Consider the following 12,769-nt stretch of genomic DNA (forward strand, 5'->3'; position numbering starts at 1 on the left):
ACCCAGCGCTTGTATTTTCTTTAGAACATTTTTTATCACCCAGAATTCTCTTAGGCTAATATTTGTAATTTGTTAAGCACAGTTAAGGGAACTGGATCTGGACTGCCTAACCCCTCCCAAGTCCCAACTACAGGCTGGCCCCTGCCAGCCTGTCCCTGTAGCCTTCATTTTCACTCTCCCTGCATTATTCAGTCACCACTCAGCAAACATGTTTTAAGTGGCTACTGCACTAGACCGTGTATCTCATGGCTCCTAGTCCTGCCCTGGTGCTTATAATCACCCAGGGAGTTTCCAATTCCAACCAACACCTTCCATCCCTCCCCTCCACTGGAGATTCTGAATGAATCGGTCTAGAGTTGGGGGCTGGGAAAAGGATTCAAGTGTGCCCTCAGGACATAGAACAATTGCTGTAGGTTTCGTTTTTTCCTTTTTTTTTTTTTTTTTTTTTTTTGAGACAGAGTCTCACTCTGTCGCCCAGGCTGCAGTGCAGTGGTGTGATTTCGGCTCACTGCAACCTCCGCCTCCCAGGCTCAAGTGATTCTCCTGCTGCAGCCTCCTGAGTAGTAGCTGGGATTACAGGTGCATGCCACCACACCTGGCTAAGTTTTGTATTTTAAGTAGAGACGAGGGTTTCATTATGTTGGCCAGGCTGGTCTCGAACTCCTGACCTCAGGCGTTCCTCCCACCTCGGCCTCCCAAAGTGCTAGGATGACAGGCGTGAGCCAACATGCCCGGCCTCTGCAATAGGTTTTCTTATCTCCCAAAGGCCATGCTCACTGCTGCCCCCAAGCCTTTGCTGAAGCTGGTCCCTCTGCTGGAACACACTCCTGCTTCCTCTCCACCTATTTAAATCCTCCATAACTTTCTTTGTTATAAACATTTTTTTTTTCTAATTTTGAGGAAAGTAAAAAGGAAAGACAAGTGCAAAGACAAATATAGCAAGCACCTGTGTTTCCTCCACACAGGACCAGCGGTGCTTAACCCTTCTCATATTTGCTTCAGGCCTGTTTTGTTTTCTAAGTAAGAATGGAAATACTGGAAGTCAAGGTACAGTGGCCTTTGACCTCCTCCAGTCACGCATTTTTCTACATTCTTATGTGTATAAACTCTCACCCATCTATCCATGAATGTGACTAGTGTAATTTTGCACACTAAAAATAAATCTTAATATTCTCATAAGGTACATATCATCCTGCAATTTGCTCTTTTCACTCAATATTTTATTTTATTAATTTTTAAAATATTTATTTTATTTATTTATGGATTTATTTTGAGATGGAGTTTCATTCGTGTTGCCCAGGCTGGAGTGCAATGGTGCAATCTCGGCTCACCGCGACCTCCGACTCCCGGGTTCAAGTGATTCTCCCGCCTCAGCCTCCTGAGTAGCTGGGATTACAGGTACACGCCACCACTCCTGGCTAATTTTTTGTATTTTTAGTAGAGGTGGGGTTCCTCCACATTGGCCAGGCTGGTCTCCAACTCCTGACCTCAAGTGATCCACCTGCCTCGGCCTCCCAAAGTGCTGGGATTACAGGTGTGAGGCACTGTGCCCCACTCTGTCAATGAACTTTTAGGTTAATTCCTGGTTTTGGTTTTTGTTTTAGAGATGCAGTCTTCCTGTGCTGCCCAGGCTGGAGTGCAGTGGCTATTCACAAACACAATCATAGCACACCACAGCCTCGAACTCCTGGCCTCAAGTGATCCTCCTGCCTCGGCCTCCCAAGTAGCTGGGACTACCACCGCACCCCGCTCTATTCCTGGTTTTTAATATTACAAACGCTGCTACTATGAAAAGTCTTTTCCTCTCTCTTTATGCACTTGGCAAAGTATTTCTCTAAGAACTATGACTAGAAATGGAATCACTGGAACATTGGATGTGTGCATGGTTTACCTATTTAATGCCCAAGTGCTTTCTAGGATTAAGCTACAACCGGTAACTGTGGAAGCTCCCCTTCTTCCAATTTTTTTTTTTTTTTTTTTTTGAGATGGGGTCTCGTTCTGTCACCCAGGCTGGGGTGCAGTGGTGCGATCTCGGCTCACTGCAAGCTCCGCCTCCCGGGTTCATGCCATTCTCCTGCCTCAGCCTCCTGAGTAGCTGGGACTATAAGGCGCCCGCCACCACGCCCTGCTAATTTTTTTTGTATTTTTAGTAGAGACGGGGTTTCACCCTGTTAGCCAGGATGGTCTCGATCTCCTGACCTCATGATCGGCCCGCCTCGGCCTCCCAAAGTGCTGGGATTACAGGCGTGAGCCACCAGCTTTTTCTTTTTTTGGGGATGGAGTCTTGCTCTGTCACCCAGGCTGGTGTGCAATGGTGCAATCTTGGCTCCCTGCAACCTCCGCCTCTCAGGTTCAGGTGATTCTCCTACTTCAGCCTCCCGAATAACTGGGATTACAGGCACCTGCCACCATGCCTGGATAATTTTTGTATTTTTAGTAGAGACGGGGTTTCACCATGTTGACCGGGCTGGTCTCGAACTCCTGACCTCAGGTGATCCACCTGCCTCGGCCTCCCAAAGTGCGGGGATTACAGATGTCAGCCATTTCACCTGGCCGTCTCCCATGGTTTTGCTGATACTTGAAACCTTGAGTTTTCCAGGCTTTCTCTTCAAATCTCCCCCAGTCTATTGTGGCCTTTTTGGACCCTCCAGGCTCCTGGGTTTTGCCACAGGGCCACCTCACTGCACTCATGGTGCTAGGCACCCTCGCCTGCAGTGCACCATCACTACCCAGTTTGAGCATGAAAGAACCAACTATCTCTCGCTTCAGACTCTTAACAATTGGAAGTGGAACCTGCCAGGCACTGCGGCTCATGCCTGTAATGCCAGTACTTTGGGAGGCTGAGGCAGGAGGATCTCTTGAGGCCAGGAGTTTGAGACCATCCTGGGCAACACAGCAAGACTCCCGTCTCTACAACAAATATATAATAAAATAATAAATTGGGAGTGACTCTCAGGTCCTAGCGCTTTCCCCCCATAGCTATTCCAGAAATTCCAAGATCTTACACATTACGCAGAAAAGGCGCTTATCAACATTCTTTTGCCAATCATTAAAACAACCACTCCCACGATAACAACAAAAAAGAAAAAGTGGCCGGGTCCGGTGACTCACGCCTGTAATCCCAGCACCTTGGGAGGCCGAGGTGGGCGGATCACTTGAGGCCAGGAGTTCAAGACCAGCCTGGCCAACATGATGAAACCCCGTCTCTACTAAAGATACAAAAATTAGCTGGACATGGTGGCACATGCTTGTAATCCCAGCTACTCAGGAGGCTGAGGTAGGAGAATCGCTTGAACCCGAGAGGCAGAGGTTGCAGTGAGCAGAGATTGTGCCACTGCACTCCAGCCTCGGTGACAGAATGAGACTTTGTCTCAAAAAAAAAAAATAATAAGGCCAGGCGCGGTGGCTCACGCCTGTAATCCCAGCAATTTGGGAGGCCAAGGTGGGTGGATCACGAGGTCAGGAGATCGAGACCATCCTGGCTAACACGGTGAAACCCCGTCTCTACTAAAACTACAAAAAATTAGCAGGGTGTGGTGGCGGGCACCTGTAATCCCAGCTACTCGGGAGGCTGAGGCAGGAGAATGGCATGAACCCGGGAGATGGAGCTTGCAGTGAGCCGAGATCGCGCCACTGCACTCTAGCCTGGGCGACAGAGTGAGACTCCATCTCAAAAAAAAAAAAAAAAAAAAAAGGAAAATTACTACCCAGGCTCATTGACAAGTGCAATATTACAGCTTCAGGTATGGTTGGATCCAGGAACTTGACTCATGACATTAGCAATTTTTCTCTTGCCATCTCTCAACTCTGCTTTCTTCTGGGCTGGCTTCTCCCAGCCTCACCCCCGAGGTGGGCTCCCCTTTCTTAGTGGCAAGGATGCCCCTCAGTGGCTCCAAATTCCATCCTCCCAGCTCTATATCCTGCAGGTAGGGACATAGAGCCTCCTCTTCTCATTCTCACTGGCTCAGTCCTGAACCAATCATAGCAACCCCCAGAAGAGGTAGTGCTCTGATTGGCCAGGACAGCTGGGGGAGGGTGGAGTCAGCTAACTACTGAGACCAGAAGTGGGGAAAGGGCTGCTCCCCAAGGAAAATTGGGGTTGCTGGTTGCTAAGGAAGAGAGTCGGCAAAACCAACTGTGATTGCCACTAGGAAACTCAAGGCAAAGGATTCTCAAATTCTTTTTTTTTTTTTTTTTTTTTTGAGACGGAGTCTCACGCTGTCACCCAGGCTGGAGTGCAGTGGCGTGGTCTCTGCTCACTGCCACCTCCGCCTCCCGGGTTCAAGTGATTCTTCTACCTCAGCTCCCAAGTAGCTAGGATTACAGGCGTGCACCACCATGCCTGGCTAATTTTTTTTTTTTTTTTTTTGTATTTTTAGTAGAGGAAGGGGTTTCACCATGTTGGCCAGGCTGGTCTTGAACTCCTGACCTCAGATGATCCGCCCACCTCGGCTTCCCAAATTGCTGGAATAACAGGCATGAGCCACCGCACCCGGCCTCCTTGGGGTTCTGAGTTCTCCTACGCTAAAATCAAGGTGACTGCAGGATTGCATTCCTTCTGGAGGCTCTAGAGGAGAACTACTATCCTTGCTTTTCCAGCTTCTAGAGGCTTCGTTTTTAATTTAATTTAATGTTGTAGAGACTGGGGGTCTCTCTATGTTGGCCAGGCTGGTCTCGAACTCCTGACCTCAAAGGATCCTCCTGCCTTGGCTTTCCAAAGTGCAGGGATTACAGGCGTGAGCCACCATGTCCAGTCTTCAGAGGCTTCTTGGATTCCTTGGCTCGTGGCCCCTTCCTCCATCTCCAAGCCAGCAAGGGCTGATGGAGTCTTTCTCAAGCTACCTCACCCTGTTTGTTCCTGTTATCGATCAGGTCTACTTCTCTGAACCTGGCCTTCCTGCTTCCTTCTTTTTTTTTTTTTTTTTTTTTTTTGACAGAGTCTCCAGAGTCTCGCTGTCTTGCCCAGGCTGGAGTGCAGTGGTGTGACCTCAGCTCACTGCAACCTCCGCCTTCTGGGTTCAAGCGATTCTTCTGCCTCAGTCTCCCGAGTAGCTGGGACGACAGATGCAAGCAACCACACCTGGCTAATTTTTTTTTTTTTTTTTTTTTGTATTTTTAGTAGAGACGGGTTTCACCATATTGGCCAGGCTGGTCTGGAACTCCTGACCTTGTGATCCACCCGCCTTGGCCTCCCAAAGTGCTGGGATTATAGGCATGAGCCACTGCGCCGGGCCCCATCTTTTCTTTTTTGGTTAGGTTTGGTTTGTTTTTTGGAGACGGAGTCTCACTCTGTCACCCAGGCTGGAGTGCAGTGGGGCAATCTCGGCTCACTGCAACCTCCACCTCCCGAGCACAAGTGATTCTCCCGCCTCAGCCTCCAGAGCAGCTAGGATTACAGGTGCCCACCGCCACACCCGGCTAATTTTTGTATTTTTAGTAGAGACAGGGTTTCACCATGTTGGGCAGGCTTGGTTCAAACTCCTGACCTCAGGTGATCCGCCCTCCTCGGCCTCCCAAAGTGCTGGGATTATAGGCATGAGCCACTGCGCCCAGCCTCCTGCTTCCTTCTTATAAGCACCCTGTGATTGCACTGGGTTTATCCGGATAATCCAGGATCATCTCCTCATCTCAAGATCCTTAATGTAATCCCATTTGCAAAGTCCTTTTTGCCAACTGAAGTACCATATGCATAGGATTTGGGAATTAGGATGTGGACATCTTTGGACGGGGAGGTGTCAATATTCTGCCAAGCACAATGGGCCATAAGGAGGAACAGACATGGGTGCATTTGTTTATTTCACAAACATTTATTGAGCACCTACTGTGTACTCACCTGTTCTAGGTTCTGAGAACACAGCAGAAAACAAGACAGGCCGGATACAGTGGCTCACGCCTATAATCCCAAGACTTTGGGAGGCAGAGGTGGGCAGATCACTAGATGTCAGGAGTTGAAGACCAGCCTGGCCAACATGGTGAAGCCCCGTCTCTACTAAAAATATAAAAATTAGCCAGGTATGGTGGCAGGCACCTGTAATGCCAGCTACTTGGGAGGCCGAGGCAGGAGGATCGCTTGAACCCAGGTGGCAGAAGTTGCAGTGAGATCATGCCACTGCACTCCAGCCTGGGCAACAGAGCAAGGCTCTGTGTCAAAACAACAACAACAAAAAAAATAGGCCATGCGTGGCAACTCACACCTGGAATCCTAGCACTTTGGGAGGCCAAGAGAAAAGGATCACCTGAGGTCAGGAGTTTGAGACCAACCTGGCCAACATGGCAAAACCCCATCTCTAGTAAAAATACAAAAATTGGCCGGGCGTGGTGGCTCACACCTGTAATCCCAGCACTTTGGGAGCCAAGGCGGGCAGATCATTTGAGGTCAGGAGTTTGAGACCAGTCTGGCCAACATGGTGAAACCCTGTCTCTACTAAAAATACAAAAATTAGCCGGGTATAGTGGTGGGCGCCTGTAATCCCAGCTGCTTGGGAGGCTGAGTTAGGAGAATGGCTTGAACCTGGGAGGCGGAGGTTGCAGCGAGTGGAGATTGTGCCATTGCACTCCAGCCTGGACAATAAGAGCAAGACTCTATCTCAAAAAAAATATAAATAAACAATAAATAAAAATACAAAAATTAGCCGGGCGCAGTGGTGCGCACCTGTAATCTCAGCTGTTCAGAAGGCTGAGGCAGGAGAATCACTTGAACCTGGGAGGCAGAGGTTGCAGTGATCAGAGATCACGCCACTGCACTCCAGCCTGGGCAACAAGAGCGAAACTCTGTCTCAAAACCAACAACAAACAAAAACCAAAACAAAATATGACTTCAGAGAGTGTTTGGCGTGGTATGAAATAACCTGGAAGCCCAGTTGCACAGTGACCCCTTTGAATATCTGTTCTGTCTTTCTCAAGTCTCAACTGGGTCCTGCCAGGGGCGAGGGGTCGAGGGAGTGGTTGTAAGTCTCTCCCACCTGTCATTCCTTCCATCACTACGGGATCCATTTAAGTCAATCAGACTAAATTATATTTTCAGTTACCTTCAATCTATGGTGAGAGAAGCTGATTTTCCTTTCACCTTTGTGAATTAAAAAAAAAAAAGATTATTATTTATTTTTTTTTTTAGAGACAGGGTCTCATTCTCTCACCCAGGTTAGAATGCAGTGGTGCCATCACGGCTCACTGCAGTCTGAATGTATTGGTCTGTTCTCACACTGCTATAAAGAACGTCCCTGAGATTGGGTAATTTATTTATTTATTTATTGTTTGTTTGTTTGTTTATTTATTTATTTATTTATTTATTTGAGATGGGGTCACACTCTGTCGCCCAGGCTGGAGTGCAGTGGCGTGATCTCAGCTTACTGCAACCTCTGCTTCCCGGGTTCAAGTGATTCTCCTGCTTCAGCCTCCCGAATAGCTGGGACTACAGGTGCGTGCCACCAAGCCTGGCTAATTGTTTTGTAATTTTTAGTAGAGACGGGTTTCACCATGTTGGCCAGGATGGCCTGGATCTCTTGACCTTGTGATCTGCCCACCTCGGCCTCCCAAAGTGCTGGGATTACAGGCGTGAGCCACCGTGACCGGGTAATTTATAAAGGAAAGAGGTTTAATTGACTCGGTTCCTCATGGCTGGGGAAGCCTCAGGAAATTTACAATCATGGTGGGACAGGAAGCAGCCTTCTTCACAAGACGGCTGGACAAAGGAGAACTTCAAACACTTATAAAACCATCAGATCTCATGACAACTTACTCGCTATCACGAGAAGAGCATGGGGGAAACTGCCCCCATGATCCAATCACCTCCCTCCCTCAACACGTGGGGATTACAATTCAAGATGAGATTTGGGTGAGGACACAGAAGCAAACCAGATCACTCGGCCTTCCAGGCTCAAGTGATCCTCCCACCTCGGCCTCCTGAGTAGCTGGGACCACAGGCGTGCACCACCACATCTGGCTAATCTTTGCATTTTTTTTTTTTTTTTTTTTTTTTGTAGAGATGGAGTCTTGTTATGTTACCCAGACTGGTCTGGAACTCCTGGCCTCAAGCGATCCTCCCGCCTCAGCCTCCCAAAGAGCTGGGATTACAGGCAAGAGCCACCGTGCCCGGCTAAAAAAGATTTTTAAAATACATTGATATTTCAGATGTGAGGTTTAAAGGAAAATAGATAACTGTGGATATGGGGAAATGGAAGAAAAGATGAGAAGCCATTGGCACGGATTTGGGAAGCATTACCTGTCTCTTACACATGGGGAAACAGAGGCCCCGCCATGACCATGACTCACCAGGTGGGCTGAAGGTCTTTCTTCAGGAGGAGAGATGAAGGGAGCTAGAAAAGGTTTCATCGGTTGGCTGCGGTGGCTCACGCCTGTAATCCCAGCACCTTGGGAGGCTGAGGCAGGTGGATCACTTGAGGTCAGGAGTTTGAGACCAGCCTGGCCAACATGGTGAAACCCATCTCTACTAAAAATACAAAAATTAGCTTGATGTGGTGGCATGCACCTGTAATCCCAGCTACTCGGGAGGCTGAGGAAGAGGAAGGAGAATCGCTTGAACCCGGGAGGCAGAGGCTGCAGTGAGCCGAGATCATGCCATTGTACTCCAGCCTGGGCGACAGAGCAAAACTCCATCTTAAAAAAAAAAAAAAAAAAAAAAAAAAAAAAAAGAGCGTTTCATTAGCATTCCCCTATCCCTCTGTGAGTGGTTTTCTCCCTCTCCCTTGCTCATCCCGAGCTGATTAGAGCAAGTGCTCTATGAAGATCTCCAGGGAACAGCATCCCAGGCTATGGGCACCATGCATGCAAAGGCCCTGGGGCAGGACCACACCTGGCATGTTGGAGGAATAGCAAGGAGGCCCATGTGGCTGCAGTAGAGTGAGCCAGGGGTAGAGAGGGAGGAGGGGAGGGGAAGGAGGGGACGGGACAGGTCGCGCGGGCCGTCATGGGCTGCAGGAAGGACTTGGGTCTTGACCTTGAGGGAGGTGGGAGCCATAGAGGGCTGTGGACAGAGGAGGAACAGGACCTGAGTCAGGTGCTCACAGGTACCCTCTAGTGGCTTTGCAAAGAATGCACTGAAGAGGCAGGGCAGTGGCCAAGGAGAGACCAGTCCAGCTCTCAGCACATGCTGTGTGTCTCCGGGGCAAGGGAAGTCACTCTATGGGCTCATTTTCCTTATCAGCTAAAAGGGGAACTTTAACAGCAGGCAGAGACTCAGATAATGAGCAGAAGGAGCTCGCTGCCTGAGATTCAGGCCAGGCGTGGGGCTGCTGAGTTAATACTTTTAACAGGTTAGGATTCTGCTCACCACACTCCGGGAGGTGGGAAGATGAGGTCAGCCACACCCCCAGCTCAGGCTCTGATGAAGTCACCGTGACAGATGGGTAAGTGTGAGGACAGCTGTGGGAATATTTCCCACCTGTGCCCTGTGCCTCCTGCAAAGATGTAGATGAGCAAATCAACCGGCATTTCACAGTCAGACACAGCTCTCAGCACACCGCGCTGTCTAGGAGCCCTTCCTGCAGGAAGCCCTCCCGGATTGCCTGGGCCCTGTGGGGTCTCCCTGGAAGCTGTGGCAGGGGTGGGGGGCATTTCAGGGAGATAAGGAGCAGAGAGGCTGGCTAGACCGAGCCATGGTGAGGAAAGACAGGGCGGACGACAGAAGTGCTCCACGGGTGAAGGGACATGCTGGGCCATCAGCCACATAAGTCTGATTTGAATCCTGACCCAGATTCCCACTTGCTTTGTGGACAAGTCTGCTCCCTTCCTGGGCTTTGTTTTCTCAACCACAAATTGAGAAAAGAAATCTCATTTGATTGCTTAACACTCATTTAAGTGAGCACCTACTGTGTGCCAGGCCCTGTTTTGGGCACCATGAACATGGCAGGAGAAAAATGGGCCCAGACCTGCTCTTCCAGGACCCTCAGTCCAGTAGAGGACCTGAATGTATCACTGAGCTGTTAAAATACAAGGTGTTAGGGCTGGGCACAGAGGCTCATGTCTGTAATCCCAGCACCTTGGGAGGCTGACGCAGGCGGATCACTTGAGGCCAGGAGTTCAAGACCAGCCTGGACAACATAGTCAGACTCCACCAAGATGGGGGTTGGGGGGAGAGAGAGAGAGAGGAGGGGAGAGAGAGAGAGGAGAGAGGAGGGAGAGAGGGAGAGAGAGAGAAAGAGAGAGAGAGAGAAATGTCCTTGCCTAGTCTAGAGGGGCTTCAGGCACAGTTTGATCAAGGGGCCCCAGTATTCAGTCTCCTTCCCGGACTTAGCTCTGTTCTCCTCCCCTGGCTTCTGCCACAAGGCAGATCTCATACCAGTCCTTAGCAGATCCCAGCTGGTATTTCCCCAGGCTGGTGCTGCCTCCTCTGTAGTTCTGGACTAAGCCCTGGGGCTGGCTCTCATCAGCCCACACTGAGTCATGTCCTGTAGCAGCTGCTCAGAACCACAGACATATCTCCCTGTTTTGGGGCGTTCTCTCTGCCCAGAGCTAAGGTTCCTGGGAGTAGTCCTTTGTCAATGCTGGTTGAACATGGGGGGATAAACACCCCAGCTTTTCTGATCTCTGGGTGCGGCAATTCTCAGCTGTTTTCTTTCTTTTTCCTTTTCTTTTTCTTTTTTTTTTTTTTTTCAGACAGTCTTGCTTTGTCACCCAGACTGGAGTCCTGCGGCACAATCTCGGCTCACTGCAACCTTCGCCTCCCAGGTTCAAATGATTCTCCTGCCTTAGCCTCCTAAGTAGCTGAAACCACAGGCCCTCACCACCACGCCTGGCTAATTTTTGTATTTTCTGTAGAGGTGGGGTTTCACCATGTTGGCCAGGCTGGTCTCGAACTGACCTCAAGTGATTTGCCCGCCTTGGCCTCCCAAAGTCCTGGGATTACAGGCGTGAGCCACCGCGCCCGGCTGCCGGTGTCTTATTGAGGCCATCAGACAATGCAAGAGTGCTGAGTCCCAGCACCCTGTCCTTGCAGTTTTACAAATCTCTGAATCTGCTACGATCACTGCACCCATCTTCCAGATGCAGTCACTGAGGTTCCAAAAAGTGAAGTTTCCTTTCCTGCCCGGGATGACTAAGGACTCTCTATCCCCAGGGGCAGCAGCAGATCGGGCTGCCCTCTCCCCAAACACACCCACCCACCCACCCACAGGGGCACACACGGGCACACACGCGCCGTCTACCTCCCCAGACACCCGGCTGACACAGGCTGGCGTCTGCACGGCTGACACTTGTAAATCCACCCTCCTTCGGGGGCAGGCTGGCTCCTTCTCTGGCAGCAGGAAGATAGAGGGAGTTGGTTTAGTGGTTGGGGGGAAAGGAGTGCGCCCCTGACCCCATGCCCAGCCCCCGACCCCAGGGAGGGTGACAGCCCCTCCCTCTCTTCCAGTGACCTTGGGAAAGTTCCAGGAGGCCCCCGGGCCTGGACTTTGAGAGGTGAGCGCTCCAGCAAGATTCGCTCCCCTCCTTCTGTCCCTGCTCTGGGCCCGCCCACCCACTCCCTTTCTCAAGTGGCCTTGGAAAGGGTCTTGCAGAGACAGACAGATGGGCTGGGGACAGATGGCGGACGTGTAGGAGTTACCACTGGGAGAGGGGTAAGGGGGAGGGGAGTGCGTTCTGGCCCCCAAGACGAGTCCCACAGGCTCCTGCAGAACAGAATAAGCCGCCTCCTTCAAGCCCCTCAACTGGGATATCATCGTCCCCCCGCAACCAGGATCCCATCACCCCATAAACGGAGTCCCATCCCCCATCCCAACCAGGGTCTCATCATCCCCGCAAACGGAGTCCCATCGCCCCCACATTCAAGGTTCCATAGCTCCCCCAAACGGGATCCCATGGCACTGGGCCGCGGCAGAGGCCCGGAGAAGAGGGTCGCTAGCTGCAGGTTGCACAGCCCGGCAGGGTGCGAGGCCTGGCCTGGGGTTGCGGGTGACTCTGGTGGGTCTAAGCTCCGCGGGGAGACTTGGGCCTGGAGACCCCGCCCCGCACGCAGATCCCGCCCGCCCCGGCCGCGGGTTCCGGGGAAGCGAAGGCGCCAACAGCCCGGGCTGCGGGCAGAGCGCGCCCTCTGCCGGGCATGATCGGAAACGGCGCGGCGGCGACTCCTGGACCCTCGGGACTCCGGACCCGACTCCCACCCGGCTGAGCTTTACTGGGTTATAGAACCCCCAACACTGGATCGATCCCCGACCTCCTAAGGAACCGCGACACTGGGCTGAGCTCCCGCCTTGGGCTAAACCTCAATCCCAGTAGAGCTGGGACCTGGGCTGACACCCCAACTTTGGATAGAGCCTCTGATCTGTCTTTGAGCCCTGGTCCTGGGCCAAGCCTCAAACTCCAATAGAGTCTCCATCCACCTGAGCTCCCAACTCAGGGCTGAGCCCCCCTCTAGGCTGAGGTCTGATCCGGAATAGAGCCTGTGACCCCGTCTAAATCCCGACTCTGGGCTGAGCCTGGACCCTCGATAGAGTCTCCAACTCTAGGCTAAACCCTAACCCTGGGCTGCACCCTTACTGTAGACAGAGCCCAATCCCAGCAGAGGCCCTATTCTCACTGAGCCCCATCACCCAGTAAGCCTCCATTCCTGGCCAAGATCATCCCTCCCCCACCCCTAACACCCCACTGAACCCCAGCCCTCCCGAGTCCCAACCTTCTTATCTGATACAGAAAAGAGACCAGGTGTGGTGGCTCTTGCCTGTAATCCCAGCGCTTTGGGAGGCAGAAGCAGGAGGATCGCTTGAGGCTAGGAGTTCGAGACCAGCCTGGGCAACATAGCGAGACACCCCCTATC

This window comes from Pan paniscus, chromosome 20 (assembly GCF_029289425.2).
Source record: "Pan paniscus chromosome 20, NHGRI_mPanPan1-v2.0_pri, whole genome shotgun sequence".
Lineage (NCBI taxonomy): Eukaryota > Metazoa > Chordata > Mammalia > Primates > Hominidae > Pan > Pan paniscus.